Source organism: Telmatherina bonti (assembly GCF_933228915.1).
Source record: "Telmatherina bonti genome assembly, chromosome: 3".
Lineage (NCBI taxonomy): Eukaryota > Metazoa > Chordata > Actinopteri > Atheriniformes > Telmatherinidae > Telmatherina > Telmatherina bonti.
In genome coordinates, this window is record NC_136621.1 from 11,462,940 (window position 1) to 11,486,645 (window position 23,706).

The 23,706-nt window shown below is 42.5% G+C and overlaps 1 protein-coding gene across 1 annotated transcript in view; it reads right to left on the minus strand.

Annotated features, from left to right (window-relative positions):
• The window catches only part of maml3 (mastermind-like transcriptional coactivator 3), a 147,015-nt gene that overhangs the window by 42,083 nt on the left and 81,226 nt on the right, over window positions 1–23,706 (minus strand). The window lies entirely within an intron of this gene.

A 23,706-nucleotide genomic window follows, 5' to 3' on the forward strand; every position in this document is an offset into this window, starting at 1 on the left:
CACACATAACATACTGCACATATTAAAAATCAACTATGTTGACAGACTTGATTGGTTTTAAACCATCTTTTAAGCTCTTTTTTAAATAAAATTTTCCAAAATTCTCAGACTCCATCAGTCTGATGGCTAAAATGTTGCTTTATCTGGCTCATGCAGAACAATAAAAATCCCAAATACAGTCGCAAATCTACAACAGAACGGCCGACCTAGATCCAAAGCCCAGACTACAACCTGATACAAATGCTTTGGTGGGACATTAATCAAGCTTTACAGACACAAATGAATGAACACTATTATTAAAGGTGGATCAAACTTCCTACACAGTGTTGTGATAGACTGATTACGTCATACCAAAACCATTACTTTAAGTTTAACTAGAAGTGGTTTCTCAAGCTTCTGAATCACAGAGTCTACTTCGTTACTCATTACTTCGGCATTGTAGCTACATTGTTCATGTTCATTTATCGATAAAGTGTGTTATATGTGTTGTTCATTTGAAGTTTCAATTACATTATTTCATGATCTTAAAAGAGGATTCACTGTTTTTTTCATGTTAATGTTTCAGTTTCTTACAATTAGGAGCAGCTAACAAACCCTGACTGCTCCTCACATGCCGACACATGGCAGCTCACTGCTCTCAGGAAACCTAGAGACGGTTAAAATACAGAGCTTAATTTCCCAGTTGGGATTAATAAAATAAAAATGATCATTAATTGACATTATCATGAACACAGGACTACAGGGACCAGAAGGCTACTGCATCACATTGCATCAGGAGGCCAAGACCTCTGCAAAGCTGCTTCACATCGCTTAGCAGTTCCTGACGCCTACATTATTACAACAGTCATAAGTCAGATTACTGACGTCTGGACGTGCAAATCCAATCTAAACTATTGCAAATAATAGTACAGACAGTCTGACTGAAAGATCTTATAACAGAAGCAATCCTGATTTCCTTGATGCCAGAATATAGCCGTGCAGCTAGCTAGTTAGCTAGTTAGCTCGTTGTCTCTGTGAGACTGAAATGAAGACAAACATAACAAGCGTGAGAATAATTCAATGTTCGGTCAGTCTTAGTTTAAACAGACTTTCATGCTTTCTAGGTCTTGATGTTAACTGGGAAGTCATAACTTATGACTTATGACTTCAGTGTGCACAGAGATCAGACGGGACCCCAGCAGCAAATTTTGCAAAGTCAACAGGATGAAGAAAGCAGTGAGAGAGACCGGGGGCGAGAAAAGATGAGGCATGCAGGTCACCTCAACGAACACGCCATCAGCAAAACTAGACGACAATCTCTCTGCCTCACACGTGCACCGCAAGTCGCTCTTATCTCACACCTGGAAGGGGGAGGGCACGTCGTCCATTACAACTCATTAGCTTCCTAAATCGCTATTCATTTTCAGCGGGGTGGTCTCTGGTCTAATCCACGGTGGAAATGGGAGACCTATCGGTCATGACGGACAAAAAGGCTGGCACCTCGTTGACGTCAAGCAAAGCAAATACAAAATGCACACCCACTAATGACAAGTATGAGCTTGGTCAAACAGTCAAACCCCCACATACACACAGTCTTTATTCCCATCCCCCACCTTGATTTATGAGCTCAACCTGGGAGATTGCTTTCTACAAGAGAGAGAGCGAGAGAGAGAAACACACTAAGCTGGCTTTTGAAAGGCGCACACACTCACATGCGTACAATGTCATAAACCCAGGCCTGCAGTCCATGTCAAGGTGAAATGGAGTAGGAAAACAAATAGATGTGCTCGTAGCGAACCAGCGGTCTACTGAGCAGTGAGCCTGGAACGTCTGTCGGACACACACACACAGCAGAATGATTTGTTTTTTTTTCCATCTACCTCCAGCAATCACTGCAACAATGAGGATGAAGAGGTGTGCACGTTTGCAGGTAGCGCACGGCCTGAAGATGTTACGGTGTCATTTGGTCACCATGTTTGAGCTCTCTTCCTGTTCGTTTCAACGTTCTCACTTCATGCTAATGCTATCGCCTTTTTTTTTTTTTTTTTTTTTAAAGTTACTGCAGGTTGAAACCTGAACAGATTGTCGGGAAAATTCTTAATCTCTAAAACTGTGGAAAAGTCTCTCCTAGATTTGCTAGATTTTGTAGTTGAAGACTATAAATGTGAAGATAAAACCAGAAATCAAGCAATGTTTTTTTTTTTGTTTTTTTTTTGTCTACACATGGTGTGTGTTTCCATAAGTTCTGCTGCGCCTGGTCAGCAGCTGCTTCTGCAACATTTCTATTTCGGTGTTTAAAGATGACATTGTGATACATGTATCCAAGCGCAAGTGTATATTTCTGTCAAGTGACACTGTCCAAAACCGCCCAAAAGAGACCCAAATGCCCTTGTGTGTGTGTGTGAGACGCAAAATATAGCAATCGGCCAAACTCCTGGTGTCAAACCGTTACTGAAGACTGATGGTGGCTCATTTGTGCCTCTGTTTGTGTGTGTGTGTGTGTGTGTGTGTGTGTGTGTGTGTGTGTGTGTGAGTGTTCTCTCAAAACCTCCAGAAATAGTCATGTGAATGATAATGTCAGCAGGATCATAGTCTAATCTGCTCCAGGCAGGAAGCGGGATACTGCGAAGCAGAATTTCACTCTTTAATGGTAGAATGTGCTGCTGTGGATTAGCCTACATAACCTACATACATGTATTGCAGGTATTTAGTATTTCAGGATTCAAAGCTGCCCCTGCCTTGCTGCTGTCAGGAATGAGGGGGGGGGGGGGGCGACACACATTTTACTTTCCACCTTTAGAATTCACCAGAATTTAACCATCAAAAGTGAAAGAAATTGAAAAATGATGGTGGGTCTGTTGCTGAACTCATGTCCTCCTACACGTTCAATAAGTCACCATGGGAGAAGTACATTAAATTCCTATCCATTCCTGCCACTGCAGCTTGCATTAAGTAGCCTAAATCTCTCCCCTTCCTGCTTAGCGCCACTCCCAACACCCACAAGCAAACATTTTGGATCCACCAGGACGGTGTACGGCGTGATCATAATTGCTGTTTTGCTTCCTGAGCACAGATCTACGAGGTGATTGTGGCGTGTCACGAACCAGCCGCTTCCACATCGCAGTCGGACAGTCAGAGCAGAACAGGGTTGAAACAAAAAGTTGCAAATGAGGCAAATTTATGCTGCAACAGAAACATTAAAGTGTGGTCACTGGGAGCAACACGTTAGCAATGTGCTCCTCTGTTAAGCTCAGGTAAATCATTTATAACCTTGTCTAAGCTGCTGTTTGAGGAGCTGATGCTGGGACCACCTGGAGGTGGGAGCTGTGTTGGGGGTGTTCACCGCTGCTGACGCGCTGACCGCCAGGATTCCCACTCCTAACAATGACAGAATATATCCTCGACCCCTGAGAGGTTTCCTCGTCTGCACCCTGACATTCCTCTTTAAGGAAACATGCAATTTAATTCCACCTTTTTCTTTTACTTATTCTCTCTTTTCTTTTCCTGTATTTTCACTTCTTTATGCTCTTTTCTGTGCCGATCATAAGATACTGCAGAATATTCAGAAAATAACAACTTTTTAAACACATTTCTAACACACAAGTACTCGGTGACCCGACACGACTTTATGCAACATGTTCTGTGCAGCAACCCAAAGGAAAAAATGAGAGAAAAAAAATGAAAAGAAGAAGATATTAATAGTCAACCTCCTTGTTCTCACATAAAAGTGTGTGTCTTCAAGGCAGGTGAAACCTAAACCCATTCATGTGGGGCAGCGCTAAACACAAATAAGTACAGGTATTGTTTACCTCACACACACACACGCGCAATCACAGAGGAGAATACGTATACAGGATAATACACACACACACACTGTTTATAGTGCAGGTAAAGTTGTGCTTTCCCAAGCAATTTGAACTTAGTGTGAGACTGGCAAACATCCCTGTGTGTGTGTGTGTGTGTGTGTGTGTGGGGTAAGCAGATTTTCTGCCTTCTTGCACAAAAACTACAATAAGGGAGGCTGGGAGGGGTGAGGGAAGGAAGGCAAAGGGAGGAAAGGAGGGATAAGAAGAATGACAATGTGTTTTAGCGCTTACCGTCAACAAAATGACAGTAGATGATGGAAGAAGGTCAACAAATATGGTTTGTGGGGAAAGTGAAACCTCTCTGGTCGACTAGTTTCACCATCTTAGGGATGGCAGTCGCACAGCGAGCACGTTGGCTAAATGGTGTGACAGTGCATGAGCATAAAGACAAAAATAAACAAAAGCAAAAAAATAAAGGCATGGGAATGTCAAAAGTAGACAAGAAACTGAAACATGAAAGCTTTAATGAAGCCAAAAGGATGCTAAGTTTCCCTTTAAAATAGGACAATCCGCTGAAATACAGTAAATACTGAGTTGTGGAGAAAAAACACTTTCATGTGTCAACAGAGGAAAAATGCAGCTGAAATTTCTAAATGAAACAGTTTTATTTTCAAGAGAACTCATTGAATTCTGAAAATGCAGACAAAGGCTCATTTGGTTAGCTGTAAAATTCACAAATGTCGGAGTTGGATGTGATGTTAGTGAGACATGTTTACGCAACAGACCTGAAGCCCCACTCATACCGGTCCCCACATTCATCCATGTCACATGTTCACCCAGCAGTCACTAACTTTAAACAAGAACATCAAGATATGCAGAAAACAGCAAAAATAGCAACTGCATTTAACACACTCATACACACACACGCACACACATATACCAGACAAATGGATTTTGCTGCTGCAAAGAGAGCGACATGAAGCATGTGAGACGGACGTTCAGCACCGTCAAATTGATACTCTCTGTCTAAAGTGAATTATCTTTGGCTCGCTGGGGCTGCCTCACTCCTAAGTGTGTGTTTGTGTGTCACCCCCCCGAAGTTAAAATGTGCATGTGGGTGTGTGCTTTCAGTGTGTCCAGAAATTAGTGTGACAGCACATCTTTCCCGGTAAGGGTGTGTGTGTGTTTATTTGTACAGTTGGAGAGGATGCTGGGAAGCTTGAGAAACAGTGATATAACATGGAGAAAGAGAAGGGGATGGGAGGGGGGCGGGGGTTGAACAAATACACACACTCATACTCACAACAGAATGAACAAAGTATTTCCTATAAAAGGATTTGCTGCTGGACCGACACACACACGAACAGAAAAACAATTTAAAAAAAAAAAAAAAAACAAAACAAAAAAACCCCCCACCTATTTGACACGATCAAAAACAACTAAACATTGCAAGCCCAGACAATTTCTTCCTGTAAATTGCAAACGTGACACTTTCTAATTTCATTTGCACCGCTAAAGGGAAGAAAGGCGAAACCTTCTGCAGGTCCTGATAGTTTAAAGTATATTTATTCCTCTCTCATTCCTGCTGCTGCACATTTCAGACACTGGCTTGTGTGTTTATGTATTCAGCTGCACATTTATGCCTGACACTCCGACCAGCAGGTGTCAACGTCGTAGTTTTCCCACAGCAGACCTCCTCCATCTTTTCCCTGTGTTACTTATCATGGAGGACAGGACAATAGGACCCCTGATAGGTGTCCTGTGCCATGCCTGATAACGCTGCTTCTTTGCACCGCAGCTGTCAGACCAGTTGATAGATGGTGTCAGGCTGGTACAGTCACACACAAAACAAACCTGTGGTCGGCTACAAATGCACACAGACAGGATGTGTTTAGCAAGAGCAAAGCAAAGATTGCAGCATGCTAACATAATATCCTGGACAAGCCTGCACGGAGCTGATTATTATTCATCTACTACTTTTCTGAAATAGACTTTTTCTGTTCAATAAAACTAGACGAGGTTTCTCCTGATTATAAGTCACTGAATTAAAAGCATTGTTAGCTAGGCTAGATGATACCTAACATAACAGCTTCTTGCTTCTCCCAACAGAGGCTTCATCTTTGGAAGATCAACAATCAAAATTGTCTATTTGTTCTTTGACTTCATCACAGTAAATTTTCACTCCCAGCTTGTTTCCGCCTTGGTCCTGTTAGCATGAATGTAAATATCATATCAGTATTGGATGCTATCAAGACAGATTCAACTGACAACATGTTAATGTTAACGAGTCTGGCTGAAAACAACCATAAAACCCAATCCTAATGGCAAAAACATCTTTTGTAATGTTGTTAAATTCTAATATCAGGATTAACCTTGATTTTTTTTTCTAAAACTGAATTACAATAATTATTTGAAAAACTAGACAACTTTAAAAAAAATACAGTAACATACCAACGAAACCTTTGATTTTTTTTTTCTCCCAGTATATTTAAAGAAGAATCTAATCTCTTTTATACAGAATATTTATACAGATAAAACACTCAATTAACAAATTAGCCACTAATTACACCTATCATTCAGATTCATAATGTCTGAATCAAGGTTCCACATTCAGGGTAAAGATTAACAACTCATTATGGGTTTACGCTTCTCTTTTTCATTATGTGTGGAGTGTCATTGTGTCATGTTACGGCAATAAATCAAGAAAGAAAATTAAAAAGGTTCATTTGGGAAGATTTCTTTTCAAATCATTGCTTGTCTGGTTAAAACTGGCTGTCCCAGCAAATTTTAGCAAACAGCAAAGTATTTATAGATATTTGCATCTCATTTATGAGTCAAAATGTCAAAATGGTGCATCTACAATCGGTCATCTTAGTCACACAGTAGATCTGACGGGATGAGTATTTAGAAAGACATCCCTGATAGTCATGGACAGGAGGCGGGGTCCATCCTGGACAGGCCAGCAGTGGAACACAGGGCTGGAGGAAATCCCATTTTACATGACGGTGACACATGGACCAGTATAAGTTATTGTTGGAAAGACAAGTGTGTTTCTGAGCAGATGATTCTACCAAGTGTTCAGAGAACTTGTGACATCTCTAAATCTAAAATCTTTCCCATGATTTTGTAATGCAGACAAAGATTCCTGAGTTTCATCTCAGTTTTCTTCATATACACACGACTCCTGCCCCAGTTTTTAAGCTAAGCAGTTATAACTACAGCTCTGTTTAATGTTTATAAAGCCCACAAATATCTTCTTAACACACTCGGCATAAGAGCAGACATCCTGCAGGTTTCAACAGATATTAAAGCTGCTGGTGGTGACTGAGCAACACTGTTGCAAAGGCAGCTGGACCATCAGGTTTTAGGTATGGAGACAGGCTTACAGACATGGAAGAAACATGCTAAACTAAATCCAAGTTGTTGCTACAAAGCTTCCGTATTTATCTGGAGGCAGCAGGCGAGGCTGCTGATGGCACTCCTGTCTGTTTCAGTACATTTTAGTTGAGTTATAATCTCTATGCAGGTGCAAATATTGCTGCGTTCAGTGAGTGGGTGATGAGAGCTGCAATATGAACTAATATTTATGTGCAAATGTTGCAAATTATTACTTGAACCAAGTAAGCATTTTTTTTTTTAACCAACCTACAGTTTTATTATCTCAAACATCTGAAAACACTGTTTATCTTGTAGCAAATGCTCAAGTATATAAAAATGAATTACATGAGCTTTGCTGTACCCTGCAGACCCAAATAATTAATCAAACTTTACAAAACAGTGTGTCTCTGTGTGTGTGTGTGTGTTGAAAGACGCAACAGCAGCCGTGAGGAGGAGGAAGAGTGGGTAGTGACTGTGGGAATAAAGACAGGAAAAAGGAAAGAGGTGGAGAGAAGGAGCTTTGTGCAACCATCAATCACCTTCTTGGGGTCCAAGTTTATTTGGCTTCATTTTTCTTTGATATAGACGGCAGAGGGAGAAAACCACATGTGGGAGGAGGTAGAGCGGAGTGGAGGATTTGTGCAGGAAAGAGAAGAAGGGTTAAAAATGCATCAACATGTCTGTAAATAAGCGTGGAGAAAGTGTACAGATGGTACCGATAAAAGTAGGATGTGCAGGAAACATAAAGACTAAAAAAAGAGAATCAAACACACGACACAAATCTCCAGAAAGAATGTAAGACAGGAGACATGAGCACAAATCAGGTGAGGATCCGTGTGTGTGTGTGTGTGTGTGTGTGTGTGTGTGCTTCTGAGTCTGCAGCCTGTTTCAGAGCTCTAATTGGAGACCAGAGCAACCTCCATCCTCCGTCTCCTCATCACGACTCCGTCCCTCCAGCTTCCCGCCCGTGCTGTCATTGTGCTTCGTAACAGGTTGGACCGCTGTATCTAGGTTACTTTAACATTTTCAGTCTTTCTTTTTCTCCTTGGTTTGTACGAGCATCTGATGTGATCGGTTTCCAGTTCTCCATGTTCTGTGACCTAGAAAATCTAAATCCATTAGTCCGGCTTCCCCATGCTGCCATCCGATTCTCTTTTCCCAGTGCAGACTGTCTGTCATCTTTCCCTGCGAGAATGTGACTCCGTGTTACTTCTTTCTACTCAACTCCCTGCATATTCACAATGTTTACATTTTTAATCAACCAATACTGCAATTGTCCTTTCCCTGTTACAATCCTGCTCTCCAGTCTGTTAACTGAGCTAAAAAGGCCAAAACATATCTGCCAGTGTGGAAGTTCCTGCCCAGGACAGACATCATTCAGGACAATTAAGAGATGATGGCACAAGGACTAAATGTGTCCTCAGTGACGTTTCACCACAAATGATGAAGTTTTCTTGACTCCTTTGTTAAGGTTTAATGCCAAATGGTGTGTTTTACAAAACTAAGCAACAAGTCCTCCTCACAGACTGTTTAGAAAACAGGTGGCGCTCTCAGTTAACAGCAGTCAGCATCGATGTTACTCCTAAAAGCTGCTCAGACCAGACGGAGGATGATCCACCAGCAGCTAACTGGAAGCTGTGGAAGATGGATTCTCACGTCATTGTGATTCTGGGAATCTAGATGATTTGTGAGATGTCAAAAACTGTGACCAAACCGTAAAAAGAAGCGAACTGGAGCCTTTAGCTCTTTGAGGAGGGGTTCCACACTCCTGTTCTGGTTCCTTCGTGCAGGTTCTAGACGTTTCTTTGCTAAAACACACCGGATTTAAATCTACCAGGCAACCGGGCACTAACCTGGAAACTCTTCCTCCACAAAGAAAACATTTCTTTAGATACACATTCCACCTGTCGGTGTCGCAGCCGATACCTGTCACACCACCTTCAGCTCTGTTTTGACGTCCTATTCCTCAGAGAAGAGGACAAAAAAACTAGCTCTAAACACGCACCTTTAGCATTTGCAGGATTTTATTAAATGGGTGTGAGAAAAGTGTAACAGGTAAAATTAGATGTTTGCTCTTCAATGTTTTTTTGCTGTAGAAACAAACAGAAAAAAAAGGAATAACCTTTTAAAAGCACTCGTGTTTGACTTGTTTCAGCCAATACGTAGTGATTTGTGCACAACGTCATGTGCCACTCAGGCATAGAGCACACAGAGCCGGTGTGGGAACATTTCATGTAGTGATGACAGCTGCATATAAAAAGTGCCTGGAAATCAGTCAAAACACCTTCAGGGTTCTGTGGGTTCAGGTGCTTGTCGTGGTTAATATCTTGGATAAACCAGAACAAAAGAGCCCTCCAGTCTTACCTCAGTTTATTCTGTGGATGAAAATCTAGAAGTTTCATCCATGTTTTCATCATTTTCATGATAAAAAAAAATCCCCATCGGAACAAAGGCTTTTTAAGTATTATATTTGTTGGAACAAAACTTTATGTATCAGCATGACTCACAAATGTGCTTAGTCCCTCAACCACAGCATGTCTGTGCTGCTGCTCGTCACTGTGAGGACATCAGCTGTGCAATGTGTCCTGCTGCTGATCAGCTGTGGCTGACACGTCTACAGGTCTAATCCTCAAAGCAACATCTACAAATCAGGCAAAATGACAGATTACGAAATGGTCATCGCTTCTTTTAATCCATGCAGAGATGAGAGGATATACTGAATGAATGACCCTGACTGAGACGCCACAAAGATTTCATAGAAAACTTATAACATGAAACACTTACACAAGACAAGAGCAGTATGAAACATCGCTGCAGTCTTTAAGGACATATGCACATCTGCTAGAAGAAGAAGAATAAGTCAAAACTGACTAATTCTGAGCCCGAGAAGAAATAAAGTTAAATACAGCACACCACATTGCTGTGAAAAGGCTGAGGATTTAATTAAAAGTGTCTCAATTTAAAATTAAATAGTTAACAAAAAGTCAATTACATATTACAGTTCCTACGTTTACATGGGAGTTTTAATTCCTGTTTAATTTCAAACAAAAGTTAAATCCGCTTTAAACTGATGAAAAACAACCATGTAAACACTTAATTCCTAATGCTAATTTCTATTCAGAATTAAATTTAATTCTGATATAAGTGGCTGGTTTATTCGCATTTTAATTCCAATCTATTTAATTCCTCTGTTATGTAAACTTTCATTCCGCTCTAACTTAATTCCGGTCGTTCTGCGCATGTTCGTTATCCTGTCCTGTCCCAACGCGCGTTGTTTTTCCTCCCGTGTTCGGTCGTCTTCTTTTCAGTTGCTACAAAAAGTGAAGTAGTATGCTCGTGTTGAGCTGGTTCTTCAAAATTATAATCAAAATGGCGGCAGAACTGGTACTTATTATGTAGTTTTTACAAGTTACGACTGAAAAGACGAAAAGCAAGGAGCCAACTTTGTTTATTTCCGGTATACGTCATACATCATGTGCACCCTCTGTCCAATCAGAACCCTTCCCAACTTGCCTCTCTAAAGAGGATTAAAGAAAGGACGTGTTTCAAGTAAACATCCATTCGGAATTATAATTTTCATGTAGATTCGAAGGAGAATACGTTAATTCCGAATGATTTGATTCTGAATTATTAATTCAGAATTAAAAAACATGACATAACCGTAGCCATTGATTACACAGTTTGTAATATTCACTGAAAAGCCGGTCGTTGAAAAGATAAAGATTTAAAACCTAAATAAGCACGAACTTGTGAACATTTTTGTTGGCTGATATTTTTATAGTCTAACTGGTCTATTTGTAGCCATTTAGCTGTTCAGTGTAAAACATGTTTAAATACTTCTCTGAAATCTGCATGGAGCATGTTAGTCGGCAGACTGGTTGCTTTTGCTTTATCTAACAAAGTGCTGCATGTGTTATATAGAAACATATATTAAAAAGGTAGCTTTTCTCCAGCTGTCTGGTCTTCTGGTGGTCTTAACACCTGCTTTTCATCCTTTGGGGCTGCAGAAAGGTTTTATTCAGTCTTCCTGTCTAAATCGAAATATCTTTGGTCAAAAAGTACCAGCTCCGGCAATATGTCACCGCTGGATGCAACAAAATGATCCATTTCAGATTGGCCGAGTCACTGGTGCAAATTGGAAGCTGCCAAAACAGCTGTGAGGATGGAAAGCATTGGTAAAGCTGGATTTATTTATACTTATACTGCGGACGTTAAGGCGAGCGTAGGTGAACGCTGTTTAAATGTGATCTCACATTTGGTTGTATGGTTACGGTGTTGCGTTGCAGTTTCTCTTCTTCTGAAGGTGGCAGTGGGGTCGTTATGGGATGATTAAAGGCAGGCAGAACAACAACGGCGGCTGACATGGGGAAATACGTGATTTTTTTATTGCACCTATTCAACGAGAAGATCCAGAAACACGTAATCATGAACAGACCAATCACAAGACGGTACTTCCACATAATCGTGCAAGTCAGGTCTGGAAGAGGTGCGCATCAAGCCTCCGCAGGCCCACGCAGAGCCTATGGTGGTGACAACATAACAGGCTTTAAGCAGACGCCGCATGGCTATAAATCAGCATTAGAATTACTAACTCAACCAGGAGACGGAGTCAGTATGGCGAGCCAGCTTGCCCACAGAGAGGAAATCAGAATAAATTCAGCTCAGCATTGTATCCTACTTGCAAATGAACCATTTCTACTATCTGTGCACACCATATTTGATCTTGTGTATGCCACAGAGGAACCACATATGTCTGTACTTAGGCTGCTCAAACACCCTCCCTACTGCTTCCCCGAGTTTTTCTGCCACTCTCCTGCCTCTCTTTCCCTCAGTATCAGGTACAAGTCTGTTGGATTAGGCTCTTTTAAGAGCGGATTAGCAGTGTCGGAGCCATTTGAGGTAAATTGCTCCAAGAAGTCGATCTTCCCCCTTCGCCGCCACCTCCTGTTTCCTCCTCAGTAAGAAGGAGTCAAAATTCTCAACCTAATCCTCAAAGAGCCTTAACACACCTCCCCTACTGTCCTGCAACCCCCCATTCTCTCAATCTGCTTTCCCCTCCTCATTTAACTTTTTCCTCCCATTTTCTCCAATGCCGTCTTTTTTCATCTCACTAAGGAACGATGAGGGGGGGGGGGGGGGGGGGGGGGGGTGGCGGGTGGCGGGTGGCGGTGGCGGGTGGCGGGTGGCGGGTGTGGACCTGGGAGGCAGGGTGAACTGTATGACTTCCCAACGGTGGCTGCGTTTGCTGTGTGGGTATACCTGCTGGAGCATGTCACCAAACAGCAGTGGGTGGTGTTAATGAAGTGGCAGCTCGTCAAAATGCATGTGTGTGTGTGTGTGTGTGTGTGTGTGTGTGTGTGTGTGTGTGTGTGTGTGTGTGTGTGTGTGTGTTGGCATCTGACTGAGCAGATGGGGTGGATGGGGTGCATTTCAGGGATGAGGGCCGGGTCACATTTGTGTCACCCACAGGATTCATCTTTGTTTGTGTCACTTGGCACGTCCGCCGCATTTGGAGTCATCAACACAAACGAGACGATCAGCAAAGTGGGACGAACACGATCGCTCCAAATCAAAGGACCAATCTCTCGTGCTTTCTGTTTAATCTACACGGAGGTCCAGTTTCCCCATCCCAGAACACACTGGTTAATACGATCAGTGGCCGGGCCTTGATACGTTCATCACAGCCGCGCGCGAGTTCCGACAGCTCACGGCCTGAAACGTTCAGAAAGAGGCAGGCTGTCGCACGTACGCGCGAACACATCGAACACCCTCATCTTAGAAGTTGCCATTGATTTGGGCTGCAATGTGCTGTGGGCAACGGTTGCCATGGCAACCGGCAGCCCAAGTTTGAGTTGCTGGCACAAGGGGAGCGTGCATGTCTCCCGCTTTGCCTGTGTGTATGTAAGAGGGAGAGCAACCGAGCATGTATTTCTGTGTACGTGTGTGTGTGTACGTGTGTGTGTGTGTGTATGTGTGTGTGTGTGTGTGTGTGTGTGTGTGTGTGAGAGAGTGAGAGTGAGAGTGAGAGAGAGAGAGAGAGAGAGAGAGAGAGAGAGAGAGAGAGGCGCTGGCGGGGTGACAGCAGTCTGTTTAGTATGCAGCCCTCTGACTGCATTTCCCTTCCTCCCTCACTTTGGCCCACAGACACAGCATAAGAATGACCCACCCCTTTACACACACCCAACAGCTTGAACACACTTGGCTGTGGTTCCTCCTCTACATACGCACGTACTGGCAGCCACACACACACACACACACACACCCTGCAGACACACACACACCCTGCAGACACACTGCAACCAGTTTTCTGCACTGAGGCCTGCAGGTCACCACTGCAGATGAGGTTAATACTAAAGCAGGGCTCGATTACAAACACACTCACACACACACGCTCTGGTAGTAGACACTGTGTCATACAGTGACATTTTTCTGGAAACGCACCCCGTTAGTGGTGGTGAGTATTGATATTTCCTCTCTAAGCCTGAATTCACACCTCCGGGGCGTGTCGAATGGGTGGGGATGGTCTGTCACAGTGTGTTTTCTCAGGTGCGGTTGAAGCAAACCAAACACCTTCAGTGGTGCGCATGTGTGTATGTTATGAGGAAGTGAGTCAGAAGCTCCTGGGGAATCATTTTCTCTCATGCTGCTACTGATGCTCCTTCATCACTTACGCAGAGATAAAACACCTTTACCTCAATGTATGTTTTTGCTCAACAAACTCACAATCATGTGTAAAATACACACCCTCCACACACACACACACATGAATGTATAAAAACACAAAAATATATGGAATATAAGACAGAAGAAATAGCACACGTACAGATTATTGATCTGAAAGTGGAGCAGCTACTGTCCAACAGTGATTACAGGAGAGGCTGAGTGGTTAAAGAGATGAGGTGGGGGGGGGTAAGAGGAGGGGGGAGGAAGCCATGAAAGAAAATGAGGAGAAATGGACAGTAGGAGCACATAGAGAGCTGTTTGTCTCAACATGAAGCATCCTGAAGCAGCCAGAGAGCAAACATACACAGGAACACAGCAGCCAACCTCCTTCCCCCTCTCCACCTCATTCCATCTTCCTCCGCCCCACCCAGACCTCCTCCACCCCCCCTTCTTTCTCTTGACATCCCTAGAGTCTCTCCATAGGATCTGAGAGCAGCTCAGCTCAAGCCTCGACACGTGTGGCTGAGAGGAGGAGATGGAGGAGTCGGAGTGAGCAGCATTCACTTGTTTGTGTGCCTGTGTGTGTGTGTGTGTGTGTGTGTGTGTGTGTGTGTGTGTGAAATGTGTGTTTGTCGGGGAGGGAAAGTAATATCTCCTGGAAATAGAAGGAGGAAAGGGAAGGAAATTACTCGGGTCCAGAGCTCAATGCAGCTCAATGAAAGACCTGAAAGAAGGTCAGTTACTACTGATGATCTATAGTTAGGGGGACAAAAGTCTTTGTTTGTTTATTATTTGCCAGTAAACAGAAAGCGGCTCGTAGCACAGGTGTGTTAAGGCGGCGGAGGAAATTCTGTCTGTTGTACAGCTAACTAACGGGCACAGGTGTAGAAGTTAAAGGCAGCCCTCACTATCACACCTGACATTAGCGTCACACATTTAACCTCTTATTGAGGCCTATTTTTTCTGCCTAATGTCTGAAATCACACACACAAAAACATGACCCGACCAAATTATAAGCTGGCCGATTAAACGCGCTTCTTTATCGTTCATTTCCTATGGAGTTTGTGTGATGAGGCGAAAATTACTGTTCTTCTTCAGCCAAGGGACAGCAGACATGTGTGCATGAGGAATTTCCCTCTTGTTGGCGTAAACGTGCACACCAGCACTTACAAGGCGAGAAAAGAAACATTTTGTCACCGTTGCAAGGCACTAAAACCAATCAGCGAGGATTTCGTTGACTGATTAAGTGGAAACTGAATTTTTCTGGATCAGTCTTGAGGTCCGGACCCTGCGATGGACTGGCGAGCTGTCCGGGGTGTACCGTGCCTTTCGCCCAAAGACTGCTGGGATAGACTCCAGCTTCCCGGCGACCCTTCATCGGATGAAGCGGTTAGGATAATAAATGAATGAATGAGTTTTGAAGTCCGACATCAAATGATATTCACCAGGATTTTTCCTTGTTTGTAAAACAGGATAAACCCAGGTCGACCTTTTCTTTTGTAAAAGAAGAGTTAACGGCAAGATGTCTGCCAAATCAAACAAAATCTCCCGACATCTTTGAAGCCTCGTCTGTAACGAGCAGCTTTCAAAATTCTTTCCAATATCTCAGCCAATAACATTCCTTGGAGGCAAGCGATCCGAGATGCGCGACACTGCCGCTGCCATGCCGAGTGTGTTGGATTTCACCTGGGTAGAGAAGAATTCCACTTGTCGCTGTCTGTTTGCATATACCTCTGGCCTAAATCTGAGATAAATGCATCAGTACAGCTGCTAGACAGATGTTTCACCTGAATAACATTCACCTGGAACACAGGAGAAAGTGCAAATTTTAATGGAAAACCACATTACTTCCAGTCAAACCCAGACAATAGCAGCCTAGTTCATGTAGGACTGAGTCAAGTAATGTCTGACAAAAAACTGTGAAAGAAAAAAAACAAAAAACAAAACTCAAGCAGTTTTCTAGATATTTTCATGCAGGAGAAAAGGCAGGTAAATGTTCCAGGAGAACCATGCCCACAATCACCTGAGAAACACCGTGAGGATGGAAGAGGTGAAACTTTATCTCCATGGAGATGACCAGCACATCTTGATTCATTTTGGGGTCAATAGAAGATTTTTTTCATTTAGTCAGAATAAACACTTCTTTGGAGTTTAGGTCCCAGAGCTGCTGCGCAGTGATCCGACAGAAATTTTTCCCTCTGCTTTCATATGACACCTTGTTTGTGTGGTTTGCTTGAAGTGGAAAAGTGCTGTTCTCATGTTTGTCTTTGAGCGCATTCACATCAGGATAGTCCGCTAGAACTCGGTCCGACTGGGGACTCAGCTCAGTTGTAGGGGGTGTAAATGAAGAAAACTCTGTTGCGAGTTAAACATGGAAACTATTGTTGTTTTGGTTTTTTTTTTTTTCTTATGCAAGAATACTTCAGAAATAAACTGCAACAATGACCACAGTATGAACAACAGACGAGGCAGAGGACTCAGCATCTGATTGCTATGTATTTACCCACAATGCAATGCTATCTCCAATGCAGGAAGTGACTTTTGTTTTGTAGTCCGCTTCCTGCATTTGGTTCGCTTGAAATGGTCCCAGACCTGCGTTTGTAGGCGGACCGAGTCTGCTTCTTTGGTCTGAATCAGAGTTCGTTTGGCGCGCTCACAGCTCTCCAAATGAAGCAGACTTTCTGAGCAAACGGGCTCTGATATGAAACAAAAAGGTTGATGTGTAAAATTCTCCTGTGTTCCAGGTGAATTAACTCAGACAGGGAAACAGTTAGTTGGGGTTTGAACTGCGTTTTCTGAAAGCTTGGCCGAGTCCTTTAGCTGAGCTTCGCCTCATTATGTTGCTGGACAGGTGCTTCCTAGTGTGTTTAAAGATCAGGTTCTGGGGAGGATTCATTGCTCAGTCAGATCTGTTAAAACTGATTTTCAGTCCAGTTTTTGTGTCATAACTCGTTTATTTTTTGTTTCCCTTCCTTAAGAACGGCTTCTTGATAGCCATTCTTAGGGAAGAGTGGAAAGCTGTCTCCATTCAGTGCTTTGCTGCATTTGTTTCCATGTTTTACAGACGTCGCTTGCAGATCCTGTTTGTATTCTGTAAATTTCCTTTCGTCCAGACACTTGTTCTTCTGTCCTCTACTTGTAAGTGGCGTAGAGAAAAAAAATCATTACTCCGAAAATAGTCATGTACAAGAACTGGACTGAAAAGCAGCAAATGTGTCTGTCTGTGTCTGTGTGTGTCGAGGAGGGGGCTGAACAAATGCTGTTTGGTGGGAAAATATAAAAGTATAACAGAAAATAAAGGATGGCTGAGTACTTTCAGTCTCTTCTTCCTTCCATAAAATAAGCAGTTCTGGAGTTAAACACAATTTTAATCGTAAAAATAAAATCCAAACACAGAACAATGGGTGTGACTACATCTTTGGGCATCTGCAGCTCATCCTTAAGGCAACCTGTGAGGCTGCGGCAGCCACTTTGCACCCTTTGTAATATTTGATAATTAATGATTCTTCAAACATCCGCTGCTGGGGGCGCAGCCTGCTGCACGTTTACACTGCAAACTTAAATTCAGAAAGCTACAGATCAGTGATTCTGGTTACGTGACTCAAGCTTCAGGGAAATGCGTGACAGTGGCCAAAACTATTTACTGGCTCAGTATCATTTTTGCATATTTGAGGCACTACCTATAAAACTGGCTTCATATGTGTGCGTTAGAATAAGTGTGTGTGTTAAGTCTGCCATGGCTGAAACCTGGTGGAGGTTAGGACAGGGGTGGCAAACTCCTTTTAGCTCAGGCACCACGTACAGTACAATTTAATCAGACATGCATCTCAACATGTTTCCATTGAATGAAACACCCTTTTAGAAAACATTATTAACCTGAATTTTCTTGACAAAAATGTTACAACATCATTTTACCTCAGTTTATAATTCATGTGAAAATTACAAACTTATAGATTGCAATGCATCTAAAAATCCCAAAACGGTTAACCACAGGCATCTGGAGCTGAATGATTCAGTATTTCTCATTAAGACTGTCGAGGAAATTGTTTTAAATGCACAAACATGAACATTTCAACATCTGTGTAGTAATCGTGACTACCTGAACTGACTCACCTCATCAAACAACCTGAAAATGGATTTATCAAGTCAGACAGACATAAAAGATAGAACGAGTTATTCCTCTGCCTTGGAAATGTTTTTATCTTTAATAAAGGTGAAATCTGTCGCCACATCACGATGTGACTATAATTCATATGCCCCCGAAGCACCGTGCGACGGACTGGCAGGGTGTATCCCACCTCTCGCCTGCTAACTGCTGGGATGGGCTCCAGCTTCTTTGTGACCCTGGATTGGATTTGGCGGTATAGAAAATGATTGTGACTATACAGCAGTTATTTATGCATTTTTAATCTTACAACTCTGTTACTATGTCTACTTCCCGTGTGACCACGTAACGAGGTTTCCTATATATGTGGTGACAAACAACAAAAGGAGAAAACTTGTTAATTTATGTTTTCAGCACATCAGAACAAAACGTAGAGCTGCATCAGATCTCGGCTGTCTTTGTTGATCATATTTCCATCAGATATTCTTCCAGAGATATTTCTCCCAACCTGTTGTCCCACATGCATGTATGTATAGGTTATGTTTACCCATAATGCCCTGTTTTGAACCTATCATGATCTTTGCATTGAAGTTCACTTCCTGCATTTGGTTCACTTGAAGCTAGCCATGAGCTAAATTTGTAAGCGGACCAGAGTTAACTTGTTTATCTATTTATATTAACTTGTGCATGTTTGCTTTCCCAAATGTACTGGACTTTACGAGCTAACACAGCTACCCACAGAGGCCCGAGTTTAGCCATCCTGGCTATTCTGTGTTTGCTACAGACGGTCTGGATGCTGCACTTCCTTCAGTTAATGTCTTCTATGTGAATTTCACATTTACTGCATTCATCCCACAGATAGGACCGGACCTTCTGACGGGGGCCCGCTTTGGCCCCCGGGCTGTAAATTTGAGTTAGGGTCGTCAGTAAAACAAGATGAAGAAAGGAGGAGGAGATTATCTGAGAAATATAAAAAAAAAAAAATAAATAAAAGTGGGAAGCGTGCTTGTGGGCGTTTCACAAAGCCTGCTGATGATTTGGTTTTGTAGGGCTGCTTGTCGTGCTTCACGTGGCAGCTTCCTCCGTGCATCACAGTCGGTGTGTGACACCATAGTTTCCGACATGTATGCTCATCCACACATTCAAAGCTCCCGCTTCATGCTGTCAGTGACACCAGAAGCCTTCCTCTGAGCCCAACGCCTGCCAATCCGCCCTCATCCAATCATCACTCAGACAACCCCAGAGATCCGCCCACAAGCTGTCAGTTTCACACATCTGCGCACATACTTGTGCAAAAAGCAACATCCGTCTCACATTCACCGTCTCTCACACACACACACACACACACACACACACACACACACACACACACACACACACACACACACACACACACACACACACACACACACACACACACACACACACACACACAGGCGGCCACATCATCCATCACACGCAGACAATCTCACAAACATCTTCCACAGGCTCGCGCACGCGCCTTTGTTCCCCCACTTGCTGCTTCCACTGAGACATCCACCACCGTGGCGACGGTAACCGCGACAACGGGCATAAATTAGCGTCATGGAGATATGCAAAGCGAGAGAGCAACAATTAAAGCTTGACTAACGAGCTTTTGAAGAGCGAGGCTGAAGTTTCCCCGAGCAGCTGCTAACTGGATTAGCCTACACACACAGAGAGAAACAGAGAGGGAGAGGACGGAGCGGAGAGACAGTGATGTTTAAGCACCACCTGTGAGACAACACACACACACACACACACACACACACACACACACAGCATGTCAGGTTCGCTCCACCTAAACACAAACACCTGCCAAACGTGTCATGACATATCAAACTACTCCCTTCCTTCATTAACCGTAGACTTACACAGTTTGATGGAAAAATATAGGCACCCTGAGAGAAAATTTCACACTGTATTTCAAAAAGCAAAGCTAGGTAAAAAATAAACCAAAAAAAAAAAAACTTTAGCATGTGCATTAAATATCACATTGTTATGTTAAAATATTTACCGGAGTTTAGGCACCGTTTCTTCCATAAAACTAATGCTGCCTTTTTGCAACTGAGAAAGAACCTTAAATTGACGTTAGCCAGCTCCGACTACGCTGATTAGACTCTCGATGAAGGCATGACGTCTGAACGATGAAGGTGTATTCTGTTATCCAACATCAAAACATTTACTGCAGATGTTTTAAATTAAACATGTAGCAGCGGCAGCAGATACCAGACGCCCATCCATTGATCTGTCCTTTTTTTTTAAAATTGCGAAGTCAAATAAGGGTCGTGGGGAAGCTGGAGCCTATCCCAGCAATCACTGGGCGAGAGGGAGGGTACACCCTGGACAGGTTGCCAGTCCATCGCAGGGTCCGAGCGTGGAAACTTTCATCCCTACAGTAATAAATGTAGGGATGAATAAGATAAAAAGGACACAACAGTCTGAGCAATGATTGTCTGGTCACCACTTCTCGTTTTTGTGGGACCAACCCAAAGCAACCTAAGATCCGTCCAGCAGCCGAAAACACTGAGATGTGAAAGCTCCCTGACCAGATGCCTCAACCAGCTCACCTAGGACCCTTCAATTCAGGTCTGTCTCAGATGATCAAGCTTGTCGCTGCATCCTTCAGAGGGAAGAAGCCCATTTCAGTCAACGGTATTCATGATCTTATTCTTTCATAGCATATAGAAGAGGGTTGGAGACCTCTTGGTAAATCAGCAGCTTCACATCTTCACTTCAGCTACTACCTTCAGCATCCACTTGTGTATTGCATCAACATATTCAAGCTTAACTATACAGAACAACTGGAATCAGAAAATCTGCTTCTTTCCAAGCAAGATCTTTAGAACTGAACCTCTTATCCCAACGCCTTCTCTTCCACCAAATGAAGCCTGCAACATCAACATCATCATCATCAGACGAAAGGTGCAATCTTAACCCGACAGTACTTGAAATTTCTTCCTATTACTGTTTTCCTGTTAAAGAACTGGTCATAAAAGGGCAGTCTTGGGTATCAACTAGGTATACTAACAATCACAGCTTTGACATTATACACATTTGTTTAGTTATGGTAAGATAAAACACATCATCATTGTCTGTATTTCCATCCAATCAAACCATTTTGCTTCACACTTTCAAGATCGAGCTTAACAGAAAAACTGCATGAAGCTCATGCCTGTTTGTTTATTTGGAGAAAATAGACAAGGTTGTTTATGATTAGTTTAGTGTGTGATATATTGCTGTATTTAGCAGTAATAGCCATCAACTGACAACACAACCTTGGTGAAGACGTCAAAAACAAAACTACTGCTTGTAAAACAGAAAACGGAGAGATTTCCGTTTGTTCCTTTTAGCTTGAGTTCATCTGATTACCTGTTTTATGTCATCAAATATCTGTCATTTTTCTTCTCCAGACGCAGAAACAGCAGATTGTTCATTCTGTCAGACATGTGAGTGGTGGACCACTGATTACTGATACTGGCGGCTCGAAACCATGTGAGAGGCTTTTAACCATTAACTACACCAACAAAATCTCAAAGAAGTCAAGCGTCTCGGAGGAGTTTATGGTTTGGGATAATCTAGCAAATTAGATTTACAGCTGCAGCTTGCAGTTTAATGTCCAGCGAAGGCTGATTGCCATGTTGGAGGAACTTCACCTTAAGTCACCTCTGCTGCCTTCAAAACTTCATTAACTTCTTTAATCTCTCTCTGCTCATGAAGAATTAACTTCAGTCTTAGAGGAGTTATCGAAGTCAAATTTGGCTGGATGTGAAGCTTTCATGAAGCATCTTAACCTTCGCTACGGGTAAACCTTTACTTCTCAAGCAGAGCTGCATCAGTCATCAAACAACAGCAAAACGTCTGGAGGGGGAAAAAATGTTGTAGTCAAAACACAGCAGGGGCTCCAGTAACAGAAGCAGGTGAAGTTTGTTGAGAATAAACGCAGATTTGCTGAACCGTGAGATCTGTGTCACCTTTTCAGGACAGATGAAGGTGTAAATTGCGACATTGGTTACTGAGCAATATGCAAACGATGTTTCCTTCAACATGTTCATCTGTACAGTAAACTAAGCTTTTTAAACTGGCTTGGCTTGTTCAATTTATTTATTTTACTAGCATGACTTTGTACTTACATTTTTTGTAACATTATTGATCAACTGATTTGAATTTTTTAAGATCAGTATTTTCATCTATTATTTATTTTCAATTCAATTCAACTTTATTTGTATAGCACCACTTCACAACAATGTTGTCACAGAGCACTTTACATACACGAATCAACATACACATCATTTCAAGCCAATTCATACATATCCTATAATAGAAACCAACTGATTGCATCGAGTCATGACTTCGATCCAATCCCCCATCCTGAGCTGCACGTGGCGACAGTGGGAAGGAAAAACTCCCATTTAACAGGAAGAAAACCTCCAGCAGAACCCGGCTCAAAGAGGGCAACCATCTGCCTCGACTGGTTGGGGTGGAGACGACAGGAAAGACAGATCAACATGTACAACTGCACTTAATCTGAAAAAGGTAAGGATAATGAATAGATGAATTAATGAATGTTTAACTTGCATCAGTTGTGATTATGTAATTAAATTTATTTCCAATAACCTACATAATAGCATAGTAATAATATAAAATGAGGCTCTATACATACATTTGTAAATAAGAAGGAAATCACAAACTTCTAAAAGCATGTCTGACTTGCCACCAGATACAATAAGCCTGTTTTATTCATTTACTACATTTCAAGTGAAGCTAAACGTCCTTTTCCCTCCTCAAAGCTAATGCGCATAGCTTACAGTGGAACCAACCAGAAGACATCCCTGTTTCCTGTGCAACTTTATTAAATATCCTTTTCAAATTGGGTAAATGTTTGGTCACAGATGATTATAAAACTTCAATGTTATGATTTATTCAGGGCAGAGTAACATAGATGTTCAGTCTAACCTGGTCTGGTTCGGATGCATAAATATGTGGAATTTTTCCTTTCAATGTTTCAACATCATAGACATATTGACATTTGTGAGTTTTATCAATGATTTGCTTCTTTCATTGAGGCATGAGGCAATTAAACAGGGTTCAAACAGAGATAAATACTTGAAGAATAAATGCCATTTTGCATTTCAGACACTCCACTCGGCACTGCTCGCTTATGTTCCTCTTTCCAGGCTCTTGACTTTCTTTTTAATATGCTCCATCCTCACTCTATAATAAATCTCTTGCTTTGTGCATATTCCCGTTCTCCTCTCTTTTTTCTTCTGCTCATGCCTCTCCTTTCTCCTCCAGGTCTCCAATTCTCCTCTGCTCACAAATAAATCTCTCCACCCTCCTCATACACCTCCCCAAATCTATGAAACGCACTCAAACATACATGCAAGCAGAGTTGCACACAAACACACAGCCCTCCAGGCAGCAGCCACAAAGGCCTTATATTAATAAATCTGCTCCTTTATTGGTGCTGAGTGTCTCTGGCAGAGGGAGGCAGAGAGACATAGAGAAGGGGGGGAGGAGGAGGAGCATGACAGCAGACGCAGAGATCACCAGAGGGGAGGAGGAGGTGACTGACTGTAGCCATATCATCAGCACAAGAAAAGCAGAATGAGAGAGACAAGGGAGATAAAGAGAAAAAGACAAGTGCATCATCAACAAGCACGCACACACAGTTTATATTAACAGTGGAAAAACAGCTCGAAGATAATGAGCCAGCCTCGTGTGGGTGTTTATGTGTGAGATGCAACCCACCCGCGC